Source organism: Empidonax traillii, unplaced genomic scaffold, assembly GCF_003031625.1.
Source record: "Empidonax traillii isolate 1590-97213 ecotype Southwest subspecies unplaced genomic scaffold, ASM303162v1 scaffold686:size905440, whole genome shotgun sequence".
In the NCBI taxonomy this organism is placed as follows: domain Eukaryota; kingdom Metazoa; phylum Chordata; class Aves; order Passeriformes; family Tyrannidae; genus Empidonax; species Empidonax traillii.
The window spans coordinates 872,544-887,968 of NW_020955879.1; positions in this window are offsets into that span (position 1 = coordinate 872,544).

Consider the following 15,425-nt stretch of genomic DNA (forward strand, 5'->3'; position numbering starts at 1 on the left):
AGAAAAACCAAGCATTAAAGAACTAATTTAATTCCTTCTGAGCTATGTTCAATTCAAAAATATTTCTTTCAGAATGTCCCAGTACTGCAAAATCTGACTAGAAATCCACCTTGAACTATGTGCACTTTGACTAACTCTCTGCCCAAGGCAAAATGATCCTGCATTCAGCAGGGTTTTATCCTGGTCTTCTAAAGGACTTACACAGAATGTACCTGATATAACTGGACCAGCATGTCAACCATGATAGAAATTATGATCAAGACATGGAGGATACATAATGAGAACCTTATCTATTTTACAGTGGGCTGCTATTGGTAGGGGAGTACCTTTAGGGGGTTGTTTACAGAAATCAAGTCTCCCTCCTTTAAAAGAAAATATAGAAAGAAAAAGAAAGAAAGAAAGAAAGAAAGAACTGTGTAATTCCTTGTGCAGTGCTCCTCTTTCTGCTTGTTATATTGTATGACATAATGGATACTAGCTGTGTTTAAGGTGTTCAAGTAGTGATATAATAGGCTGCCTGGCGGCCTTTGGAAAGAAATTTCACAAATTTTCTTTCAATGTGAAGACATGGCTTTATTCCTCTGGTTCCACAATATAAAACAGAAATTTAAAAATTGCCACAGCTTGTTTCTCAAAAATCAATGCATGATTGCTAGCTGCACTGGGAGTTTGAGGGATATCCCCTTATCAGAGGTAATCTCTAGATAACATACTTTCCTCTATTGCCCATAGCTGCATGTAAGACACGGCAAGACAAATGTCAGCTTCCTTTTCTATTGGTGTCATCTATTGATCCAGTGAAATGCTCTTCATCTGAAACTTCCTTCCCAAAGGGGACATTTTCTATGAGAAGCAAACCTTTCTGCCTGATGCTAAGAAACCCTGAAACTTTCTGCTAATTACTGCACAGCACCACAGTAATATATAGTTCTAAAAGTCTAAAAAAAAAATAAGGAACAGCGCAAATGAGGCAGATGCCATCCTTTTCCTGATAGAAATTCAATTTTCAATACTGAAAATGTCATATAATAATAATAAACTCATTATGAGTTTTCTGCGTGCTCTGGAAAAAAATATACTCTGGGTCTATGTTTTCCTTTGGGGGCATTTCCTCTCAGACAAAACTCAAAACTGCTCTCTGAGATGGGCCTAAGTGACTCCAGTATGAGATAAAACACAAAACAGTGTCATCATGAAAAACAACAGTAGCAGAGAATAACAAAAAGAAGAGGGATAGGCAAAAGATGCTGAGGTGCAAGAAGGACACTATGTATACCAAAAAAAGTCCCAGCAAAAACGCATTCATTTGTGCATCTGTGGAGACGGGAGAGAGAGACAGCATAGTGTCCTGGCCTAAGACACCAGCACCATCAGAAAAAGTTTTATCTATCAAGAAAGCAGAAAGTGAAGACTTAGAAAAGACATATCTTTTTAAGCATAAAAACTGACTTGAAAAAATGCATAGCTAATGAACATCCATGTGAATCTTTACATTTTCAAAGAGTTTTTGGTATGACTTTTAGGGAATTGCAATTTCATCAGACTGAAAAAGAAAAATTAGGAGAAGCATCAAAAATAATCAAATATTTCACTAGCACTAGAGTATTCTGGACTTGATACTCCTTACCAAAAGAAAGGTTTTCTCAAGAGTAAAGAAGGGGCCCACATTTTAAAGATGTCAATAAGCTTGTTCCTTCAGTTCAAATATAAAGTATCACACTACTCATCCCCTCCACACACAATTTTTAAAAAGTAACCATCTAAAGGAGACTCAGTTGTGAGACTTCACTCACACAATAAAGATTTTCAGGAACAGGGGAACTGACTTTCTAGAAGGTTGCAACTGAGCATTTCTCTCCGTGGGGGCAATAACTGAGATATTTCCCCTCTGGTCTACTCCTCTTGGCCAACAGGTTCAGAAGTCACCAGAGGAAGAGTGACAGGTAACCTTACTGCATATACTCTGCCTTCCTAAAATACCTTACTAAAAAATGTTCAGGAGCCATTAGACCAAAGCTTCTGAAATAGAGGAATAATGCATTTGGGCAGAACAAAAGCCTTGTTATTTTGCTGTCTCTGACAAACAGCAGTTGGCAGGTATTGAACTTACCATGCAAATTAACTTCTCTGTTTGTTTGGTTTGGTTTGTTTTTTTTTCCTGTGTATATTTGTTTGAAAGTGTATTTGTAAATAAAACAGCTTATTGAAACTGTTGAAATAATATATTTTTTTTAAGCTCATGGAAATTATTATTTTTAACTATATTTACAAAGACATGATTCTGCTTTTTCTTGTAACCTTTAGATTTTTCATCAAAGAACTTTAAATACCTGAAAGACATACTTCAATTTTTTAAAGAGCCAGGTTCATCCAGACAATAAATATAAGAAACACTTAAATAACCTTCAGGAGTCACCACAGAGGTGATTCTGAATTTAAGCTTTAGAGTTCCCTTATTCTGCTGAAAGGCTGGATTACTGAGGGAGAGAAGGGGGGCAATCAGTTTGCCAATCAGCCTTAACACTTACTAATTTTCTACCTTTCTACCTACAATAAAGACAATCACAGTCATAATCCTAGAGGACAAAATCCCATTATCTTAGGCCCATAAGGTTTCCCGCTACGGGTCTGAATTCATTCAGACAAGATTTTACTGGCTTGTAGTAGACCGTGCTCCTTTGACTCAATGCAATTCATAACTCATTCACATAGAAGCACCTACGAAATAGTCATATCTTCCTCAGCTGGACAAACCTACCCTTGTCAAAACTCAGTGTGATGAACTAACAGTCCTATGGGTCTGATGCTTCTTCCCTCTCCTACAGCAGGATTCCTATTGCTCCTTCCTTCCTGTTCTAGAGATTTTTGTTTAATTGCAAAGACTAACTACATGCATTTACACAGTATTAATTTTGTTCAGCTGAATAGCCTGCTCACCTTTCTATGAGTTCCGATAAGTTTGGTGGCAGCATATGGATGCAAAAGTCTCAAGAAGTCAGGGAGGGCAGTTCGGGTGAGGTTTCCAAAGATTCTGAAGGAATTCTGCTGCCGAAATGTAACTAGGAAGAACAATGTGGTTACAGGACGCAGACTACTCTGAAGACCTCCTCTTTGGTTCAGACAGTAATGCTCTCTCAGGTTCTCAGCATTTTATAGCCTCTTTTTCTTGCTTAGTATGTAGCCTTAATAATTTTTATTCCCTTAAGGATCAATCTAAAACTTACTTGATCCACAATGCATCAGAACTTGCACTTATGGTAAAACTTTAGTTTTCACATCTGGTATCTTGTGGGCGATATTTTAGTTGCAGAGACCTAAAATTATTTTAACACAATTCATTATTTTTATATTTTCCTTCAGTTTTAACCTGAAGGCAAATTGGTTCACAGGCTGTATTTGATATTATTCTTTCACCTTAAAGACTTCAAATCATTATAGGGAAAAAAAAAAAAAAAAAAAAAAAAAAAAAAAAAAAAAAAAAAAAAAAAAAAAAAAAAAAAAAAAAAAAAAAAAAAAAAAAAAAAAAAAAAAAAAAAAAAAAAAAAAAAAAAAAAAAGAGAGAGAGAGAGAAGATTTTGGTGGTTTGGTTGTTGTGTTGGGTGGGGTTTTTTTGTCTGTTTATTAGAGATTTTTTGCTTGCTGGGCTCAAGGTTTGAAGGTAAAATTTACAAAGACAATGCTTTTTGACAGTGAACCTTCTGCTACATTTTTAGAAGCACTCAGCAAATTCCAGCAGCGGGTTTCTAGACACAAAAGACAAATACAACCACTCCGTGATTTAGATTGCCTTTCTGTTTGTGGGTCATGAGACTCACTGCTGAGCATGTCAGAAGTTGGCTGTTGCATTTAATGAAGGTTGTCAGCAACTTCATAGTTCCCATAGCAAAAGAAAGAGTGTGCTCTGGCTTTGGTGTTGGGGTATTGGACTGGGTTTTTTCCCCCTTCCTTCTTTTGGGGCTTTGATTGGAATCTGGGACTGCGGTTAGTCAATAAATTCAGTTACTGCAAAAGAATCAAATTAAAAGTATGGAACAAGCTGGTGCTTTGAAAAATGCTGAATTGCATAGGTTTCCTTTTTTCAGAGACATCATTTAACATTCAAAATAAATATTAAATTTCCCTTCAGTTTGAAAGTTTAGAGTCACTCATGAAACTAGGAACAATAATCATACTATATTATGCCCTGTCTCATGTATGTCTCAAGAGGACTGTGACTTGTCGTAGCATGAAGGAACCTAAAAAAATGATTACTTGCTGCTTTAAACAGAAGATGCATAGCTCAGATGCTCATTAATGAAGCAAAGAAAAATTAATTGACATGTCTAATAGTTCTTTTAATAGAGCCTCTAAGCCTTGATGTGTCAATTGTCAAATTACCACTGGCGTTCTTTTTTTGTCTCATTGATCTTGTGTCGCACTGCTAGGAGAGAAAATTAACATCACTTTCCTTGGCCTCTCTCAGCGTACTTTCTGGACAAAGGTGCTAGACCTACAGAAAAATGAGATGCAGGCAGCCCAACTGCCTTAACCTCTCTCCAGATCAGGCTTAACCTCCCAGACTGCAGAACTCCAGCTTTGTGACTGGTCTGTGTCAGTGATGCATCTTCCCTGGGGCACAGAGTGGTAAAACAAACCAGCTTGAAAGAGCCTAAATGTATCAGCCTTTCTACACATCCTTGCCACTCTTGTGCACTCCTTTGAACTTAAGTTAGAGTTTCTTTCAGCAAGCCGGGATCCCCTCTGCCTTTGCTCCCCCAGCAATGGTCTATCTTCTGAAAAAGCCAGCCTCTTTCACCCCACCACAGGCTTCTTTGCTTGCTCCGGCATAGGCAGTGAAAGAGCATTCTTAGAGCTTCCATTCTTTTCACATTATTATCATCCAATCCAGGCTGCAAAAAAAGCTGTTTCCAATCATTTGCCTGTTAGTCAACTCTCTGCCTGACAGCAAATTCTTTGATCAAGACTGTTATAATATGTATGTTAGGGTCATCTAAGTTTATGTAATGGAACTTTACAATCATCTCTGCTATTTCATCAGTTGGTATTTCTATCCTACATAAAGTTAGGAGGAGAAGGAAACACAGAAAAGGAATATAGGTCATATATTCATCTGCTGTTTGTAGTGTGGCTCAAAGGTCCATGGGATTCCCAACATTAAACAGCATTTGAGAACTTCACACTGGCAGATTCTTTAAGCCCGAATTCCAGAAACTGAAGAAATCCTGATTTCAGTATGATTTGTTTGGGGTTGGGTTTTCATACTTACATTAAGTGATACAATTTAGAAATTAGCCCCCTAGAAGATCATAGGAACAAATCACCTAAGAGCCATACTGGAAAGTACAGCTCTTTGTTAAGAATGAAAATCGCTGTGTAACAGTATATCAGATCTCTATGATTTTGGAAAAAAAAAATCATTAAGATATTTTTCATTCTATATTAAATTATCTCAGCCATTCTGCTTAGGATATTCATATCTTTAGCCTTTCTCATAAGAAACAGATTTCCATGTTCTGCAGAGCATGAACAAGCTCAATCCAATAGTCAGGAAAGTACTACAGGAGTTCTGCCCCAGAGAGCTGCATGTGTGCAGTAAGTCCAAGGCATCTAGACAGCACCAGATTTCTTGCATATTTGAAGGCTATTAGTCCACACACAATAGATTTGACATGTCTCAGGCACAGAGGAGTCCCTTCTCCTGTGCTGTAGAGCAAGATAGTACAGTCAAATAGATGCATCTGAAACTGCCACATGGGCTCTCAGAGATCCAGACATCTTGAACAAATATCAGAAATCTTCAGCTTGCACCCAGGCCCAAAAGAAAGAAGCTGGGAAAAACCAGGTTCTGTGAAGCTGGGTGAGAAATGAACATAAAATTCAGTAACATTTCTCTGAATGTCTTTCTATTATGTGATAATTTTTGAATAATCCAACTAATCAGCACTAAAAATTCAGGGAATACCATACCTATGGTTGTTCCGAATTCTATTGATTTTTGACAGAAAGTGGAACAAGGAAGCAGGGAAAATATAGGAGAATGGACAGAAATGGCTGAGAGGGAACTTTTGAGCAAGAATAAAGGCATATAAAAACCATCCACATGTTGCCAAACAAATATGAAGATCTGTATCTAAAACATTTTTCCGTAATATACATCATAGTAAGAATACAATATCTCTGCTGAGGCATAGACAGCAAGAATATTTTCCAAGACAAAACAAGCCAGAAGCAGGTTGTGGAACTGTCATTATAGTCCTTCTTTCATTCTGAATCCAATTCTTTTTGCTGAGATAATTACCAATGCAGACAAAAAAACCTTCTTTACTTCATGCTGCATGGGACCTCACTTTAACTAATACATGAAGGTCTCCTAGAAGGTTTTAACTGCAGAATAAAGATTTATGAAAAGTAGCTTTCTCTCCATGTTAACGTTTTCAAAAGGCAACTTTGATCTCAAATTGGGATGAAAAAGTTGAAAACAAAAAAAGTTCATGTACTGATATTTTTGTTAATGAAAGGACCTGTTTTTATAATTTAAAGTGCTTTGAAATTATTTTGACCTTTTCAGTACAAAATGAACCCATCTGTATACATTAAAATGTGTGAAAAAAGTAATTTAAAAACAAATTTTCTTTTCAAAATATCTAGATGGACTATTTCAAGAATCTCCAGATTTTGTTCCAGTAATCCTTTCCTGAACTGGAACAAGAGCTAACAGCTCTTTTGCACAATTTCTTTATTTGAAAGTCACAGTTTTCCTGTGTAAAGGGGTCAAAAAAAAACAAAACACAAAACAAAACAAAAAAAAAACAACAAACGAACAAAACAACAACAACAACAACAACAAAAAACCACGAACCAGAGCAGAAATACCACACATCCTTGATTCTGATAAGGTCATATGCTTCCTTCATTTCAGTGGCTAGCTTGAGACAAACTGCAAAAACACTAGTGTGTCACCCGTTTTGGAACTGTTCTGGCAAGTGTTGTGGCAGATCATACAGAGCAGTGAGATTGCTCTCATAGTGAGGAGTGCAAATTGAAATAACATATTCCATTGTGTGATACAAATGATCTGGGGATTGAACCTACGTTGAAAGATTGTGCTCCAGCTTGGCCAGAGGGTATGCGGGAGGAGAGGGACACGCTTGGCAAGTCCCTGGGAAAGACAGAGGAGGGGTGAGCTCCACACTGAGCAAATCACCCCCTGGTATGTCACTGAAAGGCAAAACCAAGTTTTCAGCACACAGATCAACCAGCTAAAAGGTGATTGTGAATCTGTCTAAAGAGTTAACATTGAAGCACTGAAAACCCTGGTCAGCTGTCTTCAACGGGCTTTGAAAATATTTTTCCCACACATCTTCTTGTCCTCCTTATTAGCAAATAAGCTGGGACTCAGTTGTAGACAAGGGCTTGGTACAGACTTGAACAATAAACTGGTTAGATTCATTAGGAGCAGAGTTGGATGACACGATGTTGGAAACATATGCAGCCAGCCTACAAGACTAGCTCGGTTATAAAAACATCCACCACTAGTCAATTTAACTTAGAACGCCAAAGGTAGGGAATGCTTGCTGTGAGCTACAGTTACTTTGGCTCTCTCACTGTAAATAAGAACAAATCAGCACACAATCAGACTTACATTGCTTTTCACACTTCCTTTCTGTAAACAGCACATACTTTCTCTTATAAATAGTGCAACTAAACTTCAGTTTTTCAGCTGACATAACTGCCCTGCTGAAGCCAACAGACTTGAAAGCTAATTCACACCATCAAAGTATCTGTTTTCATTTTGCTTATTTTCTTAATATGCACTTGATGTTTTTTATTCTACCACTACTTCTGAAGATTTTAAAATTAATAGTCTGTTTTATTTCTAGTGCTAAGTACTAAAGCAATATATTGCTTTTATCAGAATTATCAATTCTGATAAGTCAATAGTAGGGCAACCAGCAAAAGGGCTCATCCAAGTACAAACATTTATTTTCCACTTTTCTTGTGTGCATTCTTATCTCTGAATAAAATTCAGGTCTACCAGGTGAAAAAATACTCTCTGTAGAGACACACAGGGTGAAGGCATGCTCTGAGTCCAAGGCTCTTACACTACCCAGACCAGCAGACTCAGACACAGCAGGAAAGAAGGCAACACTCAGTAAACCTGGTTCATGTGGAGGCTGCAACTTTATTAAATGTAAACCACATTATGGGCTTATTTAAATTAATGGTCACAGTGGGTGCTCAACACCTCTGAAAGACTCTACACTGGGACCAGCTATAAAATTTTCCATCGAGACTGCTGTGTGAAGGGGAGCTGACATAAGTAGTGCTTGCCAGAAAACTGCCTTTCCCTGGAAACTTTTCCTTGATAAAATGTTAAGATTTTGGTGCTGAAAAAATAGAACTGTGGTTTTTTTTTTTCAGTAGTCCCTCTCATCAGAATCAGTAACCAGCTGTTCCTTTGTACAAGCCCATATGCTGCATGAGGCAGTCTTGCCAGACCACTTCATCTGTACATACCAGAGGCAAATGTACCAACGTGCAAGGGAAGGGCTGGGATACCACACTGGACATGGGACATGCACACAGCCTGCCTCAGAAGCCTTGGATTTAGAGGAGTGTGAGGAGAGGAGACCTGAGTGCCATCCCCTACACCCTCCACCCATGTATTCAGATTTCCACCAAAGAAACCCAGGAGAGCAGGGAGGGTAGGAGACCACTTCATGTCCCACTTTGCTCAAGAGGACCAGAAGACAGGGACCACAGAGGATGCCACAGGGCCTGCCTATGTCACAGTGGGCATGCAAACAAGTGACAGCTTTTGTGAACTGAGCCATTTAATTCTTCTGGACTGGAAGTTTCAGCATTGCTAAAAAGCTATTGTTTTCTGGAGAGGGGAAAAAAAAAAATTCCTTTCCCTAAATTTCATTAGCAAATTAAGACCATTAACTTAAGAATGGCTAAGGGAAAGTAGCAAGTGGTTGAACAGCAACTCACCATGGTTATGAACAGTGAAAAATCTCTACAAAATACTCAACTGAAAACTGAAGGAGACTTTTCTGCTTATAAGTCAAAAGCACTCTATTATAATTGGTTCTTGCAAGAAATAGAAATATCTTAACTGAGTCAATGACAATTTTTAGCATTATTGTAATACTTAAAATGTCATTGTTCAATGACTGCTTTCAGCTCATAATAATAATTTCCAGACTTTTAAACATCCAAACCAATAAAGGTACATAGAGAGAATGTTTGTAATTGAAATAAAAATTATCCCAAATATAGACCAGGATGATAATTTATAAAAATAATAGAAATATTGCTGAATCATTTTAATGACAAATAAATAAATAAATATGGGAAGATCACACAACTGAGGCAATTAGGAATGGAAAATGTTAATTAGAAATTAAAGAAATTAAAATTAAAAGATCACATAAATTGGCAGATTGTACCAAAAGCAAATACATTTTTACACAAATATTTGTAAATATATCAATCTATATTTTTAGTTTCACATTTTGTATAACCCTCAATCTTGTGGGTGTAAAAGAAAAAAACATATTGAGAATTACCTGGAATCACCTAAAAAAACAGTCTTGTGAGTTGAAGTATTTTATATTTCTATTTTCACTCATTTATAATGACAAGATAATGATTCATAGAATCACTGATAAAGAACAATCGTGTCCTGTTTTTTTGTTTTGTTTTTTTTTTGTTTGTTTGTTTTTTTGCTTCCTAACACTCCTGGAAAGCTTTATAGTAAACAATTTAGAAGATAATGAAAGGTAAAACTTCCATCTGAAAAGGTCTGATTCAACAAAATTATTGGGACAATCACTTAGGTTAAGTGTTTAGCCCAGAGGGCAGTATAAAATTTCATCAAAATTCAAACCATGCATAAATGATCTCAAACTGCAGTGTCTATTTATACCACACAACATGTTAGTCACATTTTTCACTGAAGATTGAAAGTAATGATGAAGCAACTGATAAGGATGAAAGACTGAATATGTGCTATGCCACCCATGTATAATTCAGTTAGTGGCAAACATGGATTAGAAAGTATTCTGCAATAGCATGTGTTTTCCAACTGCCAGAGAAAAACTGTGAACCACTAATGAGGGAAACGGGAAAGCAATGAAACCAGAAATATTGCACATACACAAATGAGCCAGGTAAAGGAGAGGGAGTTATTAAATCAGTGCATCAGGGATGCAAAGACAATGAGAAATGAAAATATCTTTTAGGTTTGGTGTTCCTTAAAAAAAAAAAAAAATCGCTGGATTTTTTTAATCCAGAGAACAAAGCAGTGTCAGTGCAAATAGTGTCATTTTTCTAAAGCCTAAATCTTCAAATTTTGGTGAATACTATGCAAAGAAAACTTCAGTGCAGACTCTCCATTTAGTATTCATACTCCTTCTTTTTCGAGTTTCAATTTTTGATTTGGTTACTTTGGAAAGAAGCTTTCAGTTATGAATTAAGGAAAAGATCTATGATTCCTCATTTTTAATCCCAAACAAAGGCAGAACCTTTAGTTGATGAGAGCCACTGAAACAGAATAACAACTACAGCACATAGTGTTATTTATCAGCTGTTTATGGATCACCCCATTGAGTGTATCAGCAATTCTCATACACCTGCTACAGTTTTTGCCTAAACTATTAGAATAAGCTTTGTGCAATGATGCTGACCTTCAGCTGAATTCTGTGGTTGCTGAATGGTGAACGCAAATTATTAGTTGGCATTCCTTGTTTTGTTATTCTATAAGCATCTGGGGTGCTGGATGAACTAGTAACATTGCTAATTCGTGCTTCAGATAGATTGTAATGTAGCACTGAAACTGCACAGTGGAGGATTGAACAGAAACGTAAGCTGGAAGCCATGTATGGGGCTGTGTGTTTGTTCGACATCATGATAGTCTCAGCAGACTCCAAGCAGAGCTAGATGCTAATGATTTGTAGCTACCTTTTTAGGGAGGATGAGATTAGAGGAAAAACTTCACAGATATCCTGAGGAGTTATCTCTAAATAAAAGGCAGAGGTTAAAGCTACAAGTAGAAGTAGAGGCGAGGGGAGACATCACCAGAAGAGATGCTACTGAAAAGTAGAGGGGGACTAAGTGGCAGAGGACCTTACAAATGACTGGGAAAGATTATAGTATGACAGATGCCTCCAATGATAGCTAATTTAAATGCCATTAGGTGCATTATATTTCACATGCAGACAGTCTACAGTGTGATGGAAAGCGTTACAGTAGGTTAGCATGAAAGTTTATGCTTCAGTCAGAGTAAATTGTTATCACTTCACTGGAAATGGCACTTTAATGCCTACCTCAGCTGAGGATCTGCCCCTTTGTGTTACTGCAGCATTTGCTGTCTTTAGCAAAATACTCAGAGCAGATGCTAAATCTGATGGAACTTAAACAAGTTTCTGCTGACTCATTGCCCCAAAAGAGAAATTATAATAAAGTTCAAACATTATTTGGTATTTGTACTTTATTTTTTTTTGTTCTACACTTCTCAATTTTTTTAAAAAGGGTAATATTAAATAAAACATTTTTCCCAGTGAACATTTTTGCTTCTCTTATACTTGGTGTATTGTTGTCATTCTTCCAATGAAGTCTAGGAAAATGGCAAAAAGAAGCCCAGAGTTATGTATCTTGAGCTGATTTCCCTGTAATGCTAGTAAACAGTTTGATGCACGATGTCACTAGTAGTAGCACTATTCTTTCTTGTCTTCCTCCACTTAATGAAAATCTGTGAAATAAATGCTATAAGGCAGTACTGCTGGCATGACAAATTCCAAGCCAATAAGTCTTGCAGATGCCAAGATGTAAGCTCTGAAACTTGGCATTTGGCATTCAGAACTAGATAACCTTACTATAGTAACTACATTCACTGTATCTACAAGAGGGATGAATAAATCAACAATAATTGAACTACTAAAAGTGTCTAATTTCCAGCGTAGTGCTTCAAGCAACAACTGAAATTAAAAAACTGTTAAAACACAGCTACATACCCATACAATCTTGTCATGAATGCACTGAAGCAAAGGTTAACAAAAACGAATGAATATGCATTCTTTGCTAAAAGTAACGTTCCTTGATCTACAGTAGTGATGAACTGTATAAATGTCAGGTCCCATCTAAGTCCCACAGAGCTTGGCGCTCCCAGTAGCAAGAATATTTTATTGTTCCTATAACATTACTCAAAGTAGGGAAAAGGCTACTCCTGCTGCATGTGGAATGCAGTCCCTATTCCTAAAGCCTGGCAGTGTTTCCAAAGTTAGCAATGATCATAAACCCTTGAAATATGGCTAGTACCTTCAGGGCCTGATCCAAAGCCCAGTGAAGGCAAACGGGAAGATTCCACATGGCTGCAATTTTGTATGGGCCAGGCTTAAAATATTACTTCTGTTGCCACTTGATTTCATAGTTAAGAATTTCTTACATTGTCCAAGTCAGATTTCACTGAATTTCCCATCCACCCATCTTTTCTCCCACTGTTAATTTTTATTAAAAAAATACAGGTCTGGAAATCTTTAGGAAAATAACTAGCACAGTAGGTTCAATGGGCTGAATGCTTTAGAGAAACAGGATAGTCTAATAAACAGAGCTTTTAATGTAACACATTTCCACACTAATACACAGGAGAGAATCTACCACTGGGACACCAGCCTGCTACGTGCTGCTTTGAAAACTGTCTCCTAGAATTAATTCAGGCTGATTAGCATAGCATGGATGCATTCACCTGGGGAACTAACTAAAAATAATAGCCAATTTACAAATGAGCTGGAGTAGGCTTTTTATCTCCCATGACTCCACAGATCGGTGGCAGTACACTACAGTCACATCTCTGTGACTGCAACACAGCTGGCATTAAGCTTTTGGGTATAAGCAATCAAAAGGAATTGCTTTAAGGCACTGAGATGCTGGGTGGAGTCATTCCTTGGGCCACTGTTTGAACAGTACTGCTATGATCTTAATATCTGCTTGTTTATTAGGGACTGATTAAAAATACCAAGGAAGCATATTTCCATTTAAAGCCCCTAGAAGATCACTTGGTTTCCAGGACCAGTTATTGACCTTCTTTTGGGACCTCAAATTTAGAAATTCAGTGTTCATTGTTGATCTTCAGGAAAAAAAAAATATAGGCATCATGCTTTTTAAACCTTTAATTTCTCATATATTTCCCAAAAACTGAGGCAGAAGAGAGACACTACCACAATGGAGATGCTGGTTCTTACAACTATCTCAAGGAAAACTGGAAAGTGGTTTTGTGTGCTTATGTATATAACATACGTACAGATGGGGAAGTATTTCTCCAAATGCAGGATGCAGCATAATGAAATACGTGAAGAACCAGACTAAATATGTATCTTTCACCCTCTGACATTTTGTAGGTCAAACTCTCTATCTTATGTACGCATTTTAAGCCAGAGCGAGAAAGGCATATTCTCAGAGACAAAAGAATATTTTCTTTCCTCAAAATTCCTACCACATCTAAGGCTAAATTGAATACTTGTGGCAGGAACATACATCCAAGTGTCTTTTAGAGGATGAGGATCATGATACAATGTTTTGAAATGGAAATTATTCTAACTTTGAAATACTGTAACTTACCAAGCAACCAAAGATGCTCAAAGGCCCCTGTACTGCATTTAACTGAAATGCAAGGCAAATACAAACAGACAGTTACCCTGCATAAAATGATGCACATGATGGTTAAGGGTGGCATTGTTTCCTCTACATAAAGCAAGCTTCAAAGGGAAAAGTAATTTTTGGATTAATGGGCAAACAATGCAGAACAAATTACATTGGTAGTTAGTTAAAAGCTCTGTAAAATACTTTGCCCTCTATTTGTGAGTAATGGGATTGATGAAGGAACGGGATTTTTTTTTTTTCCCCTTCTCCAGCTCTTTTCCCCTGCAGTTGTTTAGACAGGAGAATTAACAGTCGGAGAGAGCATCTCTGCACTTTTTGAGAAAGACACATCATTCAGTACAGCTGCAAGAAAGAACAGCCGAACCAGGAGTTGCACTACTGTTGATGCCATAAAACAAAATGCCTGGCATATTTTCAGTAATTATCCCTCAGCAGAGACCTGAACCAAAATCTGGGATAGATCTAGGTATCAGCTTGAAAATCTTATGGAGACAAGTACACCAGAGAGCTACCCTGTCTGTTTTAAAAATAAGCTCGAGACAGTGATTCACACCTTCATAACAATCAAGCATGACAACTGTAAATCCTTCATTTGCTGGACTTGCTCTTAAATCAAAGGGCAGACAGACTGCATTTTATCCAGAATTTTGTAACCAGACTCCCAAACCTGGCAAGCTGGTTTTAGTTTTCAGATCCAAGGTCAGGCAAACAGCAGATCCTCTCTGTTCTTTCCTGTTCACCTTTCTCATCTCCACCCTGCTCAAATTCAGTTTTGCCAGAGAGAGAGATACTGTGCTCTACATAAAGAAGGACAAAATAGAAAGGATGAAATGTTGGCTCCATTAAGTGATTGAGGAGAAGTATTTTGACAGTCATCCACATTTTTATCATCACCTCTGAGATAAGAAGTAAGAATCATAGTTAACAAGGCCCACATTTGCCTAAACAATCCCACTCTTTTCAGCTTAACCATCACAGCTTCTTGTTCTCCCCTTTGCAAAGCATCTCAGTCTGTACTGGAAACCTGTAAGAGAAGAGACCCTGCTAACTTCTCTGGCTGTTTTGTCAGACATCACTGTATATTTAATAATAATTATGCCTCTGCAGAGGTATTTTATTCTTATAGAATCAGAACTATCCCACCAGGATCTTCAGCTACTTATTCATTTTGCTACAGGCTACAACAGAAAGAGTTAGAGAATTTACTGAAATAACAAAGTCATTTTACATACATATGGTCTATGCTTCTGTGCCACAGCAGTGACAGATAAAAAGCAGCAATCTATCATATTTTTCTCTCTACACTGTACTCAATAGGACCCAAAGTGTGGTACCCATTTTGCTACTAATGCACATGTATAACTCCCACTTATTTACTGTAGTGCCCTGAAGATGTGACAGTTAGCTATGTAATGCACTTATTATTTTTATTCATTCTATTCATTAGAGATGACCGCATATGGCACACTTATAGCTTTGCTTTTCTCCGCTAGTCATCAGCAATGTCATCTTTTCTAGCTCATGAAAACAAAATGTTTATTAAATGACAAAAAATCACATGTCTCTATACTCAACATTTCCCAGTCAGCTTCCCAAGTCTTCTACTCTCCTATGAGTCTGAACAAACCAAAGAGCAATTCATCTAGGTCAAAAAGGGCTTTTGTACTGTGCAGGAACCCAAGATGAACAGTGTGAAATGTCTGTGAGGCAGAAATGCTGGCTGTGCTGCCTTGAAGACATTTTGACTGCTCTTGTGGCAAAGG